Below are 20753 nucleotides of genomic sequence, written 5' to 3'. Positions count from 1 at the left end.
GTCCCAACCCGTTCACGAACAGATGCACCCTATCACTCATCTCTGACACCATATGGGGAGCATACCTTGCTAAAGAATCAAATTGTATACTATACTCTCGTACACTCATATTACCCTGTCGAAGGTTCAAGAACTTATCAGCTCTAGCTCGTCGTATCTCAACTGGCAAGTAGTGACGAAGAAAGGCCTCAGAAAATTCCTTCCACATGGCTGGAGGAGCGTTCGGACCCCTAGATCTCTCCCAACTATCATACCAGAAAACCGCTAAATCCCGTAACCGATAAGAAGCCAACTCTACTGCCTCCGTATCACTAGCATGCATAACCCGCAATGTACGATGAATCTGATCAATAAATATTTGTGGGTCCTCCTTGGGGTCTGATCCGGTAAACACTGGAGGGTCTAGATTAATAAAATCACGAACTCTCGCACTAACCGGTTTATCAGCAGCACCGGTATTCTGCCTCTGAGCCTGAGCAGCTACCAAGCTAGTCAACAATTGCACCGCACTGCGCATATCATGGTCTGTAGTGCCAGACGGAGGAACTGGATGTACTGGGTGCCTCCTAATATCCTCGGGAGGAGACAGAGAGGTATGAGACGGCATCTCACTCTGAGCCTCACTTTGGCCTGCTCTGGCTGGAGGCACCTGAATGTTACCCTCTCCCACAGCTGTATCAAGTCGTTTACTAATCGCTTGCTTCCTAGTCGAAGGCATTGCTGAAAGAAAACAAGGTGAATATTAGATATGAACACTTACTACTCAACTCTACGCACGATCTAGATTCAGGAAGAAGGTAACAACCCTAGATGTCACGTAGCCTCCTGATTATAAATGTGGCGCGCTACACATCCATAATCAAAACTCTACTAGACACGGCTCATAGACAACCCCTAGGACAGACTTGCTCTGATACCAAGTTTGTCACGACCCAACTGGAGGGTCATGACTAGCACCCGGGCCATACTTGCCGAAGCACCAACGTACATTTTATCTAACCTTCCTTATTATCTGTAAGGGCCGACAAGATCAATATAAATAGTAGACATGGATCATGAACATCCAACAATGAAAGATAATGTCATGAACATACATAACATGGGATGACAAGACTGTCAAGAAACTATATATAAGGTACGAGCTATCATGATGCCATGAAAGACTATACAACAAAAATCAGCCGAAAAGGTATTCTAAACCATACATAAGTCGACACCTATCTATGAGCCTCTAAAAGAACATAAGTGCTACAACATTGCCGGAACAGGGCCCCGACATACCCATAATGTCTATAACAAAAATGCATACCAAGACCACGGCAAGTCCGGAGAAGGGATCTCGCCAATAACCGCTGAACTGGACAGCCTACTGTGGTGGGGGAGCTACGTCTACCTGTCTATCAGGACCTGCAGCACGACATGCAGCGTCCACAAATAAAAAGGACGTCAGTACGAATAAAGTACTGAGTATGTGAGGCAAGAAAGCATAAGTAAGAACAGTAATGTAAACATGGATAGAGAATATACAACCTGTGACATCTGGGTACCTCTGAGGGCTACTGACATGAAATACATGATACATACATATATATACATAAACTTTTGAAACATACGCCTTTGTGGGCATCACCATCATCATATCGTACCCGGCCATAATAGGCTCGGTAAAATGTACCCTGCCATCATAGGGCTCGGTAGAATCGTACCCGGCCACGTGGAGCTCGGTAAAACCCAACTGATCAGTGGTTGCACAATAGGTGCCATACCCGGCCAACTATAGCGCGGCTCGGTAGAGTAAAATAGATGTATATATATGATGCATGCTGGACTCATTGGAATCACATTTTGAACCTTTCGGAGTGACGTAAGGTCTGTATCCTTCGTACACGTTATTAGGATTAACTCTTCATCAAGAAACTTATAAGAATCAGGAACTACCAACAACATTGATAATATAAGAATAAGAGAAGTAACATCAATACCAATCGTTTTATAAGAAGGGCAGCAATGTAAGTACTGCTAGCTTCTAAGAGTAGAGTATCTTTGGGAGCTCGTTCATTACATTATGTACAATCGGAGTCGTGCAAAAGAATGAAGGCGATAGCCTCACATACCTTGTATATACTTCCCAACCTCAAGCTATGCAAATATCACGACTCCTTAGTCTACAATAAGACAAATGACACTATCATTATCGTTTAAGCGTCGTAACTATTATGTATCGACCACAACCTATTTTACGATGAAACGGACAGCACCTCCCCTATTTATATGACTTCCCACAAGTCAATACAATCACCAAACAGCCCAAACAACATCATTAATAATCATATTGAGCCTCCAAAACAGTCCACCAACCAACAACATTACTACCAAGCTTTTCGATATATATTTCACAAGTTCTAGCTTCAACGACTTAGCTGCAACTTGGATAATCTTAAATATATATAGAGTAAGAGGTTACTTACCTTTAAACAGAAAGAACAACTCCAATTTGACCTTAATTTTCCACGAAATATCCCTTCAATTCTGCCACAAGAACAAGGAAGCGAAACTAGCAATTAATTCGGGTTTTTCGGCACTAGAATTACTTTAGAAGACTTGAAATCACCTAGGGTTGATATTAAAAACTTGAAGGTGTATTTACAGGACATAAAACACTTAAAAAAACCTCCCACACGAGCTGGAACAACACAAAAATCAGCAACAACAAGAAGAACAAGAAACTTACTAGCGCCACGGGATTCCCGACATTTGATTTGTGTTGTTTGCCCTTTGTTTGGGTCTTGGATCATGAGAGAACCTTGAGAGACTGTTTTTAGGGTTATAAGGTCTGAATATACTGAAAAATAATGACTTAAAACGGGGTTGAGGTATCTTATATATGTCCATATGTCTTAAACCGCCTTTGTGGGCCCCATAGAGAGCAGCTTGGCGCACTCTCGCGAAAACGTGAATATCTCTCTATTCCGAGATCGTATCGACGAATGGTTTAATGCGTTGGAAACTAGACTCATAGATCTTCAATTTGATAGGTAGATCACCCCATAATTCCAAGCACATTGGGAGAAAAATGCAGTAACATTTGACCTAAAGTTTAAGTAAAATTATAAACCTAAGTTGCGACAACTTTTATCGACTTTTGTTTCATAACTCGCTTGACTTCAAGACTTATGATGCGGATATTATATGATTCAAATACATTAAAACAAGACCTCTTGGGACAGTTAATCACCTCTAGTGTTACCCGAAAATACGGGTTACAACATCCTTGATTCGTTTAACTTCTAATATTTGTTAACCACTCTTATACACCCTTGTATCGTTTAAGACCAATAGGATTAACTTCTTATCATCTCAAAGATAATCTCTTCTTGGATTTACATCGACTAACTTACGACGTGATCTATGGTATGCGAATTTGGGTTGTAACACCGATCCACTTATTTGATTTTTTTGTTGTTTTCACATATATTAAGGAATCCACATAACAATGAAATTGATCATATTAACCTTTATTTGTTTATTGAAAATATACAAATACTCCTAGGCTCTTTACTCCGAGTACAATTTTGAACAAAAAAAGTTAATTCCTTCTTGATATCTGAAAAATTAAATATTGTTAACCACAAAAATGGCTAAAAAGTCAATTAAAGTGAACCGGAGGGAGTAACTATCAACACGAAAATCTGTAAAATTATCCAAGCGGCACAATGCCTAAATATTAATTAACATTTAAATTTTAAAAGATAAGTAATTAACCTATCCCTAGAAACCACTTAACCCCAAAACCCACGTCTTTAAAAAAAGAACCACTACCCTTAACTCCATTACCAACATCTTCTTAATTAAAAATCTATTATTCTCAGAATTTCTGTCTAATCCAAACTATGCTAGCTGATTTCAGCATTCTCACATATGGTAAAAATTGGTACGAACAATATACAAATAGAATTGCGCACAATATCAATATTTCTTAGTCGGTCAAAATGCCCTCCTAGGGATATATATCTATAAAAATAGATAACTTTTCAACCTATTAATTATATCATTACTAATCTGTTTTTATATTTCTGCACCAACATTTATCAGTCGACGAATCTATATAATAATATTATCTTTTATATCATGAAAAAAATTAGAAGATGATAAATATTTTTAAATATTTTAAATACAAATTTTATTTTAATTTTTTTATTTCTTCAAGTACTTGAATAATAAAATTATAATTCAAGAAACAAATAGTAGAATTTGAATAAACTTGAATGTGGATATTATTTACCCGTAAAACGGTACAGTTAAATTTATGCATGGTTTCTAGACAAGAACTAATTTGATCCTGAAATAATAAAATAATCGAAGAATTATACAATACTTAACCTTAAAATGTAGACGAAACAGCAGAAGTGGCAGTTCCGGGAACAAGGTTTCCGGGCACAACAATAGTGAAATCAAGAAGCGAGAAAGTAAGATTGTATTAAGTTTTGTATAGAATATAATGTAAGTTTGCCAGAAAATTCGTCTCTTTACAATGATAACTGCACTTACTATTTATAGCTATGTCTAGGGAACGAGGTCTTAGGATCGTGCCCTTCTTTAATGTCAATTATGAGGGTCATTGATGAAGGTGTAACGATGAACATAAATGTCAAATTCCCTGTAACGGACCATTGATCTTAATGCCACGGAATATTTTTCATTAAATGCTACCGGGTGCAGATCATTTATCACACCTTTATGAACATTATTCTTTCCGGTGAGTTCGGTCTATAGCCATCCCCAATTTGGGTTCCACGTGTCCTTCTTTTTGGACAGCCACGTGTCATAGCATATTTTACCCTATACATATAGTCTCCCTGCTTTCCGGTGACATAACTTTGTGTTAACGGGAAGTTGGTAGAAATATTCTTTTGGCGGGAATTACTATAATCTCTTCTGAAGGTTTCTGACGGTTGATTAGACGCACGTCTCTCCGCATTTAATGCCCCGAACACGTGTCATCCCACGATTTAGCATATCTTTTGCCGATTATCGAGGTGATCATGGCCATGAATTTAGCCGCCAAAACTTTTGCTTATACGCATAAGCTTTCTCTCTTATACTTCATAATTTTCCAAGCTTCCCTTATCTAACTTGCATCTTTGTTTTCCGTCTTTTTTTTTCTAACTTCCTTCAAGAAAAAAATCTTCTTCTTCTTCCATATAATGGCTTCTTCCTCAAAGCACACCAGTTCTTCAAAGAACAAGAAAAAGGCCGAGGATTATGTTCCTCCAACAAGGGGCTCCATCATCCCTAGAAGTCTTATTACCACAAAAGACTTCAAAGAAAAACTCCCTACTACTAACTCTCGTACATGGGCTGTCAATAGGTACTCTTCTTCCATACGTCCTTCTAGCATTTCTGTTGTGAAGGAAGAATGCCGTTGCCATGATTTGGATATTATTGCTCCTGATCTGTTGGAGTGAGTGACCCTACCCAAAGATGGTTTTACATATTTTTACATGTATCCCTATACTTTGGGTGAGTTTTCTTTCAGCGGAGAGCTTGATTCCGTGATTGCGGAATTTTACCTCCGTTACTAAGTGTGTTTGGCACAAGTAAGTCCTTCTGTATAGAGGATGGTTGTTTGACTTTGGCGCTTGTGCCAGGAGACTGGAGAAGAGCTAACCTTAGCTCATATAATAAATCTCTACTCTCTCAAAATCTTCTGCGAGGGAATGATAAACCTCTGCAAACGTGGCCACCATGCTCTGTTGTCTAGCATGGATGATGACAACGACCGTGGGTGGATGGAATGGTTTGTTGCAGTTACCACCAATGACATTATCCCGGCAACGGCTTCATCCTTTCTGGCCGCTTGGAACCACACTCATAAGTTTTGTTTAATATTTCCTTTTATTAAATATTCTTCCACAGCCATATCAATCCTTTATCCTTCGCTTATTTTAGCAACTCGATGGATCCCACCGGTGGTTGAAGGTTTGGACCGGTGGGTTCAGAATATTTTGGATGTTACGATGCCCGAAACTCGTTTGTGGAAAGAACCGGCCCCCTAAATATGGGTGGAAGGCCAAAAACTATGGTAATTCAAACTCCCCTTATTTTAATTTTTCATGTGAAGAACTTGATTAATCCTTTCTATCTTTTCCTTGAAATCAGGTCTACCTGCGTACACTGTTGTTGTTCCCGAGGAGGACGTCTTGGTTGATCTTGCTGATGTGGTGAGGCTGTTTCAAGAGGCGCTTACTCAAATAGGTGTCTCCGGACCTGCTTAGGGCACAGGTGTTTTATCACGGAGTCCCCGGCCGGAGAACAAGCAACCAAAAAGAAGGTGTTCTTCTGTGGCTGGGAAAAAGAATAAGAGGGCGAATATTATTTCCCCCGAGCGTCTCCGAAAGTTGTGATCACTAGCCCTCCTCCCGGGCCGGTCATAGACACTGTGATGATCGACGATAATGGAGAAGCTAGTGATGATGGAGCTTCTCTACACAGAAGGCGATGTTTATCATCAACTCAATAGAATGCTCAATCTGTTGAGTTAGTTACACCAACCGAGGAAAACACCTCGGCACTTTGGGAGAGTTTGATATAGTGGAAAATAACAACTCCCGTTTTTGGCCCCCAATTGTTGTGCCCGGTACTACAAGGCTGAGTACCGAGTCCCTGTCGTCTTTGGTTGGTAAGCATCCAACAACCAGCACTGCATTTGATGCAGCTGCTTCTTGTTCTTCAACTCCATCAGCTCCATTTCCATCTTCCCCAACACCAGCAATTGCTACATTATTTCCATCTTCATCCACTCTTCCACCAGCAACTGCTACATTATCTCCACCGGTCGCATCCGACCATGACGAAGATATTCCTCTTCCCTAGTCCCCAGTTCATGGGATCTTGGGGAAAACTTATGCTGCCCCTTCTGAAGATCCACAAAGGAGGAGGAATGTTACTCTTTCGGTCTCTACTGGATGCAACTTGCTATCCCGACCAGTGGAGCTCGCTAATTATCCGAAGCCTTTGGCTTCAGAGAAAGATTGGAAAAAGATTCAGGCACTCTCGAGAGAGTGTTTGTTGAAAAATGTCATGCACAATGCCACAGCGGTATGCTCCTTTCCTTTATTATTTCTTCAATTTTTGTATGAAGGTATTCTGAGTTTCACCTTTCTTGATTTGCAGGCCAACTTTCTTGCTTTTGAGGGCCTTCAAAGGTTGATTCGTGATAAGGAGGAACTTACCTCTGAGCGGGAACAACTTTTGGCAAAGCGGTAGCAAAGTGCCGCTCTCCTCTCGTAACTGGAAGCCAAGGCCACTGAGGCCGTTGTATTGGACACTCGTTTGCAGCAAAGCGGGCAAGAAGTGGAAACCCTTAGCCAATAGATTTCCCCATTGAGGGCTCAATTTGAAGAAGCTAAATCTAAATGGGTTGAAGTCCATAATGTCGTTCTTGTTGTATCCGATCGCGAGGCTACCTCCGCTGAAAGATTGAATAATTTAGAGGCAGCCTTGAATTCCAAAACTGAAGAGCTTGCTGCTGCGGGGGTGAAACATGCCCAGCTGGAAGAGAAGTACAGGATAACTATCGAGCATAATAGGCTCTTTAGTTCAACTATCTGTGACCTTGATGTTAGCCTCAGATCCATTAGGTCCGCCCGGGAAAGCCTTTCTACCGAGGTAACCCAACTCAAAGAAGAACATAAGTGCCGAGCGGCTTCCCTCGTTGTTGAGAAAACTTACTCCATGTACAATATGAGGAGAAAAACCTTGGAAGAGGCCAAAGAAGGTATCATTGATCTTGATGCCGAAATTGCTAAGGCCCGTGAGCTTGAGTTAGCTGCTAAAAATGGACTCCCAGCGCAATCTGATACTCCAGGCTCTTCTATTTCCGATTCCGAGTTCTCGGGAACTGAAGAGGAATCGGAGGGCGTTGATGCTAAAGGCCGAACTGGGGAAAATGTCGATCCATCGGTAGATCCATCTACTTATCCCGGGGGCGCGCACACTTCTCTTCCTCCTAGTTCCGGAGATACTGCAGTTTAGCTTTTCTTTACTTTTTCCAATTCTTGTACCTGTGCCGTTTTGGCATGTTTTTTTTGTAAATAAAGACATCTTTTTACTCAAGTATTATTTGAGTCTTACTTCCGTTTGAATATCCATGCAAGTTTTTAATCTTTGCACTTTCTTTCTTTTGCTTAAGGACTTTGCACAAGTTTTCCTGTTTGCATCTTATTACATGTAGCTTTGGATGTATTTTTTCCGAAAGATTTTTGGTTCTGGGCATCAACCCTTTTACGTGAGGGTTTCTGCAAGTATTTGCGCAACTTTACTTTTTGCGTCCTTTCATGCACGTCTTCGGGTGTATTTTTCCCCTAAGGCATTTTGATTCCGGGCATAAATTATTCCTAAACCAACCCTTTAACGTGAGGGATTTCATAAGAGAGGGACCTCTTATGTTTACGATGCTCTTGAAGAGGACGTCTCATGTTCATTACGGCACTAGTATTTGAAGTACTTGTTTAACTTTCAAATGACAAAGTTAGTTCATCGTTCAGACAAGAAACAAGATAAAAACAAAATAATTTCATTTCATTTAATTCCTTCTATTTTCAAAAGTAAATAAGCATTTGCTATGCTGAACAAGAAATTGACATTACTTGTGGCTATCTTGTACAATTTGTTTCTACGGGGCTGGCCGCACAGTCTCCGGTCCCGGTGGTGCAATTGTGTTTTCGGTTTTTTGTTTCCCGGTCGACGTAGAAGTCATTATTGTTGTATCCTCGTATCACTCTCCCCCCAAGTGTTCGAATGCGAAGAGTGCAAATTGGAACACCGGAAGTCTCGTATCTTAAAAGATTCCACTAATGAATTGCTAGATAATCCTTAACTCGGTAACACACTTTGCTTCCCCTCAGGAATCTATGTTATCGAGCAAAAGACTATCTAACAATCTTCCAGTGGTTTTTGCTCGTGAACGGTCGGGTAACCTCTTCTCAATAGCAAACTTAAATTCCCAGTGGGAATTTTCTATAGAACAAAAGATTATCTAACCGCCCCTGAGTGGATCCTCGCTTGTTTGCCTTGTTATTAAAGGTCTTATTGTTGTTGTCTTTGTAGTATGCTTTCTATCGCTGGCTCGTTAAAAACCTTGCCTAAAAACCCTAATTGGGACAAAAACTGAACAAAAGAAAAAAGAGTGCAGCACATACTGTCTGATCGGATAATGTTCATCTGCAATAATATCTTTTTAGGTGTGGCACGTTCCAATTGCTCGGAGGCTTTTCTCTATTCTGGTTCTCCAACTCGTATGAACCTTTTCCGGTGACAGTTGAAACCCGGTAGGGTCCTTCCCATGTTGGACCTAGCTTCCCCGCATTGAGCTCCCGGGTATTTTGAGTTACTTTCCTGAGAATCAAATCTCCTACTTTGAAATAACGGAGGTTGATTCTTCGATTATAATACCGCTCCATTCTCTGCTTTTGATCTTCCATTCTTACATGCGCCAAGTCCCTGCGTTCCTCGAGCAACTCCAAGTTGATTAACATTGCTTCATTGTTCGATTCTTCATCTGCCTGGAAATATCTCAAGGTGGGTTCACCTACTTCCACCGGGATTAGAGCTTCTGCACCGTACACAAGGGGAAAAGGGGTTTACCCTATGCTGGACTTGGTCGTTGTTCGGTATGCCCATAGAACTCCAGGTAATTCCTCGGGCCAATTGCCTTTAGCTGCTTCTAACCTTTTCTTGAGATTTTGAATAATCATTTGGTTCATTGACTTCGCTTGACCGTTTGCGCTCGGATTATAGGGTGAAGATGTGATCCTCTTTATTTTCAAATCTTCGAGGAACTTTGTAACCTTTGCACCTATAAACTGCAACTTATGGTCGCATGCTATCTATTTTGGTATTCCGAACCTGTAAATTATATTTTCCCACAAAATATCGACCACTTTGCATTCTCCGATCTTCTGATAAGGACATGCTTCCACCCACTTAGAAAAATAGTCAGTCAAAATTAAAAAAATTCTTACCTTTTCGGGAGCCGGTGGCAGCGGTCTGACGATGTCTATCCCCCATTTCATAAACGGTCACGGGGATAAAATCGAATGTAGGGGTTCTGTCGGTTGATGCACCAATGGTGCGTAGTGTTGGCATTTATCACATTTTTGTATGAAGTCTTTGACGTCCTATTCCATGCGGGGCCAGTAATAGCCTGCTCGTACCAACTTCAGCACCAAGGATTCTGCGCCCGAGTGGTTGCCGCATATCCCTTCGTGGACCTCCATCATGACATAGTTAGCTTCGGATGCCCCTAAGTACCGGGCCAACGGGCCTTGGAAAGATTTTCTATACAATTGGCCTCTTTTGAAGCTATATCGTGCTGCTTTGGCATGTAACGCCCGTGATGCTTTAGGGTCTTTGGGAATTTCCTGTGCTCGAGATAATCGATGATTTTATTTCTCCGGTCCCTGACCAAATTAGTCGAATTTACTTCATAGTAACCATTCGCATCCAGGACTGAGTTCATCAGTTGTACTACTGTCCCGGACTCCGATTCCTTTGTTTCCGTCGATGATCCTAAGTTCACCAATGCAGCTGCTTCTGCGTTATCCTCCCTTGGGATATGAGTACCTGACCACTCCCGGAATCGCGCCAACAGAGCCTGAACCTTTATCACGTATTGTTGCATGCGTTCTTCTCTGGTGTCAAAGATCCCGTAGACCTAATTTACCACCAGCTATGAGTCACATTTGATTTCGATGACCTCGAAGTCAAGTCCCCGGGCCAATTCGAGCCCTGCAATCAAAGCTTCATACTCTGCTTCATTGTTAGTTAAAGGGATCGTTCTGATGGCTTGCCTTAGGGTTTCCCCCGAAGGCGTGATTAAGACTATTCCAAGACCGGACCCTTTTTCATTGGAAGCTTCATCCATAAATAAGGTCCAAACCCCCGATGTCGATTCTGACACCATTACTGCCTCCTTGGTTGCCATAGGCAATAAACTCGGACTGAAATTGGCCATGAAATCGGCCAGGATGTGTGACTTAATTGTAGTCCTTGGTTTATATTCTATATGGAATTCACTCATTTTGACGACCCATTTGGCCAATCTTCCTGAGAGCTCGGGTTTATGGAGAATGTTCCGCAAAGGGAAAGTAGTCACCCCAGCTATCGGGTGGCATTGGAAGTAGGGCCTTAGCTTCCGAGTGGAAACTAAGAGAGCTAAGGCCAGTTTCTCCAAAATGTGGGTAGCGAGTTTTTGCTCCCGTTAAAATTTTGGTAACATAATAAATGGGGGATTGCGTACCTTGGTCCTCTCGAACTAAAACCGCACTTACCGCAATTTCTGAGACTGCGAGGTAAACTAGCAACATTTTACCTTCTTTTGGTTTTGAGAGCAATGGAGGGCTTGATAAGTACTTCTTCAAATCCCTCAATGCTTGCTGGCACTCTGGTGTCCATTCGAAATTATTTTTCTTTTTGAGCAGTGCGAAGAAGCGATGATATTTTTCTGACGACCGGGAAATGAACCTGCTCAAAGCTTCCAACCTCCCTGTGAGCCTTTGGACTTCCTTTACGTTTGACAGTTGGTCCGGGATGTCTTCCATGGCCTTGATTTTATCGTGGTTTACCTCAATCCCTCTTTGTACCAGAAATCCTAGAAACTTACCAGAACTAACATCGAACGCGCATTTCTCGGGATTAAGTTTTATATTATGCTTCCCCAGGATGTCGAAAGTTTCTTGCATATGATTAAGATGTTCACCTGCATTCAAAGACTTAACGAGCATATCGTCTATATAAACTTCCATAGTTTTTCCTATTTGATTTTCAAAAATCTTGTTCACGAGCCGTTGATAAGTGGCTCCGGCATTTTTCAACCTGAAGGGAATCACATTGTAATAATATGTACCGAAATTCATTATAAACGAAGTCTTTTCCTGATCTTTCGTGTTCATCTTGATTTGGTTGTACCCGGAATAAGCATCAAGGAAACTCATTAACTCGTGCCCGGCCATGGCATCAATCATTTGATCTATATTTGGCAGTGGGAACGAGTCTTTCAGGCATGCCTTATTAAGATCTTTATAATATACACACATGCGAAATTTATTGTTATTCTTAGGCACTACTACTACATTAGCTAGCAAGTCCGGATATCTTACCTCTCGGATCGAACCGATATTAAGCAAGCAGGTTACCTTTTCTTTGACAAATTTATTCCTGGGTTCGGCAATAGGGCTTTATTTTGCCTTACCGGAGGTATGTTGGGATACAAGCTTAACTTGTGCATGGCTACCTTCGTCGGAATGCCTGTCATATCCTCATGCGACCATGCAAAACAATCGGCATTAGATTTAAGAAATTCAATAAAATCAGACCTGAGTTCCGGGTGCAGTCCTGTCCCCAAGTGGAATTTCCTTTCTAGAAATTCTTCGAATAATGCAACTTGCTCCATTTCTTCCGCCGTGGATTTCGCTGCATCCGTCTCTTCTGGAACTTGGAAATATCTCGGCACCTGATAATATTCCGATGCCTTTATCCCCGAGCTAACTTCTTCTAGATCGGGAGTAGGTGTCGGTTCCTGTAATTGCTATGCTGCGTGTTCCTTTCCTTTGCTGTTGGAGACCGAAATTGCATTCATCTCCCTTGCCGCCGGTTGATTACCCCTTATCTGCTTGATTCCTTCGGGCGTTGGAAACTTCAGCAGTTGGTGATATGTTGAGGGTACAACTTTTATGTCGTGTAACCATGGCCTTCCAAGGATGATATTGTACCCTATATCGCCATCTACCACTTCGAAAAGAGTTATTTTCATTACTCATTCAGCATTCGTGAGCAATAAAATCTCTTCCCGGGTCATCACGCTCGCGGGGTTGAATCTAGCGAGAAGCTTTGTGGCCGGAATAATGCTTCCGATGAGTTTAGCTTGCTCCAATACTCTCCATTGTATGATATTAGCCGAACATCCTGGATCTACTAGAACACGTTTAATCTTAAAATCTAACACATTTAAGGAAATTACCAGTGCATCATTGTGTGGTAACAACAATTCGTCTGCGTTCTCTTCCGTAAAAGTGATATCGTCTTCCCGGAGCCTTTTACTATGAGTTATTGATACTTTCATCTTCTTTGCTTCTGAAAAGGTGATCCTGTTAATCTCATTCCCTCCGAAGATCATATTGATCGTTTGGCGTGGGGTTCCTCTCCTACTTTCGAGGGCTCCGCATTGTCTCTGTTACGACCATAATTGTTCTTAGCCCGGTCACTTAAGAACTCTTTGAGGTGACCATTCTTCAGTAATGTTGTCACTTCTTCCCGAAGGTGTCGGCAGTCCCCTATCCGGTGGCCATTCTTTCCACGGTATTCACACCATAAGTTGGGATCCCTCTAGCTAGGATCAAATCTCATTGATCTCGGGAATCGTGCCTTGTTGATGTTTCTCATGGCTGACACCAATTCCACTATACCGACGCTGAAGTTGTATTCCGATAACTTGGAGGTAAGAGGAATCCCGTGACCCCGGCATTTCTTTATCCTGTAGTGATCTACTGTTCCGACCACGATCGGTCCTTCTGTCAACGGTGAACTTGTCTGATGTCTGAAAGCCTCTGCCACGGCCTTCGATCTGCTCGTAGGAAAAAAACCAGCCCCTCGAAGTCCTTTTGTCTGTGTCGTAGTCATCTTTTGATTTTTCTCTGTTCTTCTACCGTTCTTTGGTAGACGATGGAAAGCCAACCTGATTATCCTCGATCCTTATTTTTGACTCGTACCGATTGTGGACGTCCGCCCAAGTCGTGGCTTGAAACCCAAGCAGGCTTTCCTTCAATTTTCGGGAAGCGTCTGAACTTCTCGGATTCAATCCCTTGGTGAATGCTTTGGCTGCCCATTCATCCGGAACATCCGGGAGCAACATTCTTTCCTTCTGGAATCGGGTAACAAATTCTCGTAGTAACTCGGACTCTCCTTGCGCAATCCTGAATATATCAGCCTTTCGGGCCTGTACTTTTCTGGCCCCGACATGAGCCTTGATGAAAGAGTCTGCGAGCATTTCAAAGGAATCTATGAAATGCTCGGGTAACAGTGAACACCACGTCAAGGCTCTCCTTGTGAGAGTTTCCCCAAATTTCTTTAGCAATACAGATTCGATTTTGTGAGCAGTTAAATCATTTTCCTTCACCGATGTTGTATAGTTGGTAATATGCTCCTGAGGGTCTGAAGTTCCATCATACTTTGGCACTTTAGGCATTTTGAACTGCTTCGGGATTAATTCTGGTGTCGCACTTGGCTTGTACGACAATTGAGTATATTTTTTCGAGTCCGGACCCTTCAGTACCAAATCGTTCTCGTTATTGAGACTGGATCCCCCCCCCCCATAGCCCCGTCGGAGCCAACTTCACCCTTGGGAGTATTGTTGTCGACCCCCTGCGTTGTTTAGTTTGCGGGAACACCGGGAGAAATTGGATCTCGTTTGTTTGCATTATTCGAAGCTCCCGACAGTGCCTGCTTTAACTCTGTCATAATCTTATCTTATCGCATGAGATGGCCTAGAATGATCGCCTGTTGCTCTTGCAAGACTCTTACCGCGTCAACGACATGATATTCATCAGCATCATCGGGAGTTGTCTCCCGAACCTGTCGAGGATACTGCCTGTCATGCACCGGTGTGGCGCCATTCCCCTCATTATGGGTGTCACTGATTGAGTCCTCGAAATGAAGCTGATCTCCTTGAATCTCGGGGTTGTGCGTGTTGTTAACAGTGTTATCTGCCATTTCTTATGATTCTTTCTACGACAAAGTAATCAAAACACGTTAGTAAAAAAGACAAGGATCAATTTAATTGCACGGCTGTCTAGATCCCACGGTGGGTGCCAAACTGTTTACCCGTAAAATTGTACAGTTGAATTTATACGTGATTTCTAGACAAGTGAACTAATTTGATCCTGAAATAATAAAATAATCGAAGAATTATACAATACTTAACCTTAAAATGTAGACGAAACGACAGAAGTGGCAGTTCCGGAAATAAGATTTTCGGGCACAATAATAGTGAAATCAAGAAGCGAGAAAGTAAGATTGTATTAAGCTTTGTATAGAATATAGTATAAGTTTGCCAGAAAATTCGTCTCCTTTACAATGATAACCGAGCTCACTATTTATAGTTACGTCTAGGGAACGAGGTCCTAGGATCGTGCCCTTCTTTAATGTCAATTATGAGGGTCATTGATGAAGGTGTAACGGTGAACATAAATGCCAAATTCCATGTAACGGATCATCGCTCTTAATGCCAAAAAATATTCTTCATTAAATGTTATCGGGCGCAGAGTATTTATCACACCTTTATGAATATTATTCTTTTCGGTGACAAACGGAACAGCTGCGTTCGGTCTATAGTCATCCCCGACTTGGGTTTCACGTATCCTTCTTTTTGGACAGTCACGTGTCATATTATATTTTACCCTATACAGATATCCAGTGCATTTACATATTCATAAAATAATATCATTTAGATGCTTCTTTGTCTGTATCGTATTTTTTTAAGTAATATTTTCTTATAAAAATTATATTTAATATTTTTCCCAACATGCGGGTATGAATACTAATATATAAGTTAAAAGAAAGGAAATAAGAATCAAGATTTTAGGGGCTGTTTGGTTCATGGAATTAAATGGGTTATCATGACATAAATTTTGGGATTAAATGCATTTCGTGTTAGACCATGGTTAATAGATAAAACTGGTACGATTAGGATGGTGACTTGTTAGCATCTGGTTGGCTAGGGGGTGGGGCCAGATGGGGTAGCTTTATGTGGGGTAAGGGGGAAGAGACAGTGAGGGAACAGGTGCTTTAAAGTGAGCTGCTAAGGCTGCCGGGTTGGCAGGTTGTCATTTGGAGACCCCCCCCCCCCCCAAAAACCCTCATGTGTTGTCACATATAAGACAATCAACACCCTATCACTTTCCAATTTTACTAACCGCGTGTAATCACGCTACCTTTATGTACAACTTGATTGTTACGTGAAGTCATGCACGTATAAAAGCGCGTGAAAGAGATATTACCATCAGTTTCAACCTCGGCGTCTGCAACCCGACTTTTTTACTGAAGAAGATTTTTGGATTTATTTTTGTGTTTTTGTCATTAGTGGGGATCTCCTGACTACTCTCTTTGTAATGTAACCTCACTTACAAGTCAATTAAATATATAATAATATCAAAAGTAAATTCGACCGGAAATCTGAGGCGCTTGACAAGTGTTGGAAATTTCATGAATAAGAATTTTCTGGAAAAACTTATCCGCATTTATCTCTTTGATCATGACATTAAGTTCCAAATATTGAAATAAATACTTACATAATATCAATTCGGTCATATTCATTTTGTATTTTTTCATATGTCATTTAAAGTTTGAACACATATAATAAAAGAATATTTAATAATATTAATTTCAAGAGATATTAATTAAGTTACTCTCATCTCTTCCATAATGAATAGTATGAGCTTTCGCGAAGTAGTAAAGGTGGAACTTCAAAAAGTAATTCATGTCTTTTGGTTTTTTAAAGTAAAAAGTATTCTTTGACCTACAGTAACCTTTTTATTAAACAAATAAAAAGGACTGAAGTGAATATCTGTTGAATAGATCAGCCATGGTAGAAGAGAGGAAGTCGGTAGAGAAGAAACTTCATTTTCTGCGTATTAGATAAAATGCCAACAACTGTATATTAAAAATTTACTGTACAAATATAACTACTTCACTATTTATAACAACCAATCAACTAACAAATTATATGAACTAACACTACTAATTACACTATATTAATTTAACTACTGAACTCCACATATATTCTTTCTACACTCCCCCTCAAGCTGAAGGATGAAAACAAGTTTTTTATTCCCCGCTTGCTTACTAAGTAATCGTGTTGTGGACTGCATAGACTCTTGGTGAAAATGTATGCTAGTTGTTCTCTTGTACCAATATGCTGAGTCTTGATCATTCCCTCTTGAATTTTTTTCTCTTACAAAGTGGCAATCAATGTCTATATGTTTGGTTCTCTCATGAAATATAGGATGAGCTGCAATTTGAATTGCAGCTTTACTATCACAGTAAAGCTAAACTTGAAGTTCAACTGCAGTTCCTAACTCCTCCACCAGCCCAACTAACCATTTTATCTCTACAACAGTAGTGGCCATGCTTCTGAACTCTGCCTCAGTTGAACTTCTTGATACTGTTCCTTGATTCTTGGATTTTCAGGAAATCAAAGCATCACCAAACTTCACAGCATAACCTGTGACTGACTTTCTTGTTTCCACATATGCACCCCAGTCTGAGTCACAAAAGGCAGCCAACTTCTGAGTGCCACATGCTGGTAAGAACAACCCAAGGCTAGGATTTCCTTTAATATATTTGATTACCCTTATAGCAGCATCTAGATGTGATTGCTTAGGAGCATGCATGAATTGACTTAGAACCTGTACCACAAAGGTTATGTCGGGTCTAGTCATAGTCAAATACAACAATCTTCCCACTATTCTTTGATAACCACTTATGTCTTCAAGTAGTCTGTCATCAGACAACCTCTCCTTGTTGAACACCTTGTCAAATTCTATAGAGGTAAGTTTGTGATTGAATTCCAGTAGAGTAAGTACAGGTTTTCCTCCTGATAGGCCAGTCTCAGATAACAACTCAAAGGCATACTTTCTTCGCAACATATGAATTCCTTTCTCTGATCTTGAAAACTCTATGCCAAGGGAGTACTTCAGCTCCCGTAAGTCTTTTATCTTAAACCTGTTTTGCAGATCCTTTCTAGCCTTCTCAATCGGGTTTATGTTATTGCCAGTAACTAACAGATCATCTATATAGACAAACACAATCACCAAATCTGCTCCCTTCATGTGTGTGAACAAAGAATAGTCATAGTGTGACTGTACAAATCCTAGATCTGTCAATGCTTATGTCAGCTTCAAGTTCCACTATCTAGGAGTTTGTTTAAATCCATACAAAGACTTATTCAGCTTGCACACCTTCTGATACTCCCATTGGCTTGAAAAGCCATCAGGAATTTGCATATAAACTTCTTCACATAAATCACCCTAAAGAAATGCATTATGAACATCCATTTGAAAGACAAACCAGTGTAAAGCAGCAGCAAGAGCTCATACAGATCTCATTGTGACCATCTTAGCTACAAGTGAGAAAGTTTCAGTATAATGCAAACCTTCTTGCTGGCTGTAGCCTTTGGCTATAAGCCTTGCTTTATACCTTTCTACCTCTCCTGTGGATTTATACTTGACTTTAAACACCCATTTACATCCTATAGGAACCTTGTCTGGAGGAAGGCCTATAATTGTCCAAGTATTATTGCTCTCAAGAGTTGAAATCCCAGGTTTCATAGCAGCCACTCACAGTGGATTGGCACTGGCTTCTGCATAAGTCCTGGGTTGTACAATTGCTGAATAAGCAGCTAATGAAGACCTGTAGGCATGAGTAGGATGATCATACACCACATAATTGGATAGTGGATATGGACAAGAAGATTTCTGTTGGACAACATAATCTCCTATCCAAATAGGTAGTCTAGATTCCCTTGAAGATCTTCTAAGTTGTACTGGCTGAGGAGAAAGATCTCTGGTAATAGGGGATGGTGAAGACAGTGAGGTATTAGTGTCAGTGGTTGAGTCGGAAGATGAATACAAGGGTGCAGGTACAACAGGTGGATCAGGTTCAACCAGTTGCAGTATTGGGAACATAGGTGAAAGACTGGTGCCCATATTCTTAAATGGAAAAATGTCTTCTTGAAAGACAGTGTCTCTGCTTACAAAGAACTTATTGGCGGTCAGATCATAGAGATAATAACCATTATGAGTAGTTGAATATCCAAGATGAGCAACTGGGATTACTCTTGGACTGAACTTATCACCTTTCTTCATAGTGGTAGCATAACATAGACTACCAAACACCTTGAGATGTTGTAGTGAAGGAACTCTTTGAAATAACTTTTGAAAGGGTGACTGACCTTTCAACAACACAGTGGGCAGTCTATTGAGTAAATATACAGTTATGGACACACATTCTCCCCAAAATATCAAAGTTATCAATGCCCGAAACCTTAATGCCCTTGCCATGTCTAGAATATATTTCTATATCTCCTTTCAACAATACCATTATGTTGTGGTGTATATATACAAGAGCTTTGATGTACTATACCATACTCCTTTAGTAAATTGTTCACCTGATCATTGAAAAATTCTGAACCATTGTCTGTTCTAAGATATTTTACACCACATGCAAATTGATTTTTGACATATATTAGGAAGTTCCTTAACATCATAATAGAATCTGCTTTAGTAGATATTAGGAAGCTCCATGTGTATCTAAAAAAATTATCTACTAGAATCAAAAAATATCTACCATCATGAGTGTGAACTCTATATGGACCCCAAACATCAACATGCACAAGATCAAAAGGATTAACAGAACAAGTAGTGCTTAGAAGAAAGGGTAGTCTTGCTTGTTTAGCAATAGGGCATACAGAGCACATGTGATTCTTCAGCTGAGTATTACACAAGCTATCTATGTTTTTCAAGACTTTTAAAAGGGCATGCCTTAGTCTCCTATGCCAAAGAGATATATCATCAGTCTTAGTCTTATTCTTAGAACTACCTTCACTGTCACTAATTGAACTGGAAATAATATTTATAGATGAATGATTGGTGGCATTCTTGTTATCGGCTACCTATTGTGGACTTGAGTTACCTTTATTTCTCATAATTTAGAGGCCATCCTCTTCTCTACCAATCCCTATCACCTTCCCACTTGAGAGTTCCTGAAACAAACAAAAGTCGGGAAAAAATATTGCACAACACTGTAACTTCTTAGTGATCTTTGACACTAACAAAAAGTTATATTTAAATTTAGGTACATATAGTACTTCTCCAATTGTCTTATCCTAGAATATATGAGACTCTCCTGCCTTATTGATAAAAACTTGTTCTCCAGTAGGTAAATGCACCTTATTCTTACACATTTGTGACAGTTCTTTGAATTTGTGAAGCAAACTTAACTTGTGTACCATATGATTGGTTGCCCCAGTGTCAACTATCCAGTTATTGTCAACTAGATTAGACATTAGAACAATGGGAATACCTGTTGTCCCCATCTGGGCTACATTAGCCATATGCTCTCCTTCTTTTCCTTTGTTCAACATCTACAGAATTTGATAGTATTGTTCTTGAGTGAAGAACTGAGATGGAGCTGGTGGTGTAGAGATAGATGTTGCTTGCTGAGATGAGCCTTGAGCTTCAGATACCTGATTTCCTGCACTACACACATTGTTAGCATAAGTGTTAAATGTTCCTCCTTTCTTCTTGTACTTGAAATCAGCTGGATATCCATGTAATTTGTAGCAATTGTCCCTTGTGTGACCTTTGAACTTGCAGTAGTCACACTGAAGTACATGCCTTCCATAGTTGTAGTTGTTTCTAGTTTTGTAACTGTTGTTACCACCACTGATGTTGCTATCATTGTTATTTCCTCTGGTACTTAATAGAGCAGTAGCCTCATTGCCATCAATACCAACACTAGTATTGATCTCATAGTTGCCATTCTTCCTTTGACTTTCTACATTCATATGCCTAATTTATATTTGGTAATGGCCTTGTCATAAGAATTTGATCCTTTGCATTCTCATAAGACTCATTAAGACCAGTTAAAAACTTATAAAGCTTTTGTAATTGATAGTGCTCGGCATGCTTAATAGACTCTAG

This window comes from Nicotiana tomentosiformis, chromosome 2 (genome assembly GCF_000390325.3).
Source record: "Nicotiana tomentosiformis chromosome 2, ASM39032v3, whole genome shotgun sequence".
NCBI classification, from domain to species: domain Eukaryota; kingdom Viridiplantae; phylum Streptophyta; class Magnoliopsida; order Solanales; family Solanaceae; genus Nicotiana; species Nicotiana tomentosiformis.
Note: the sequence above shows the minus strand (reverse complement) of the source record.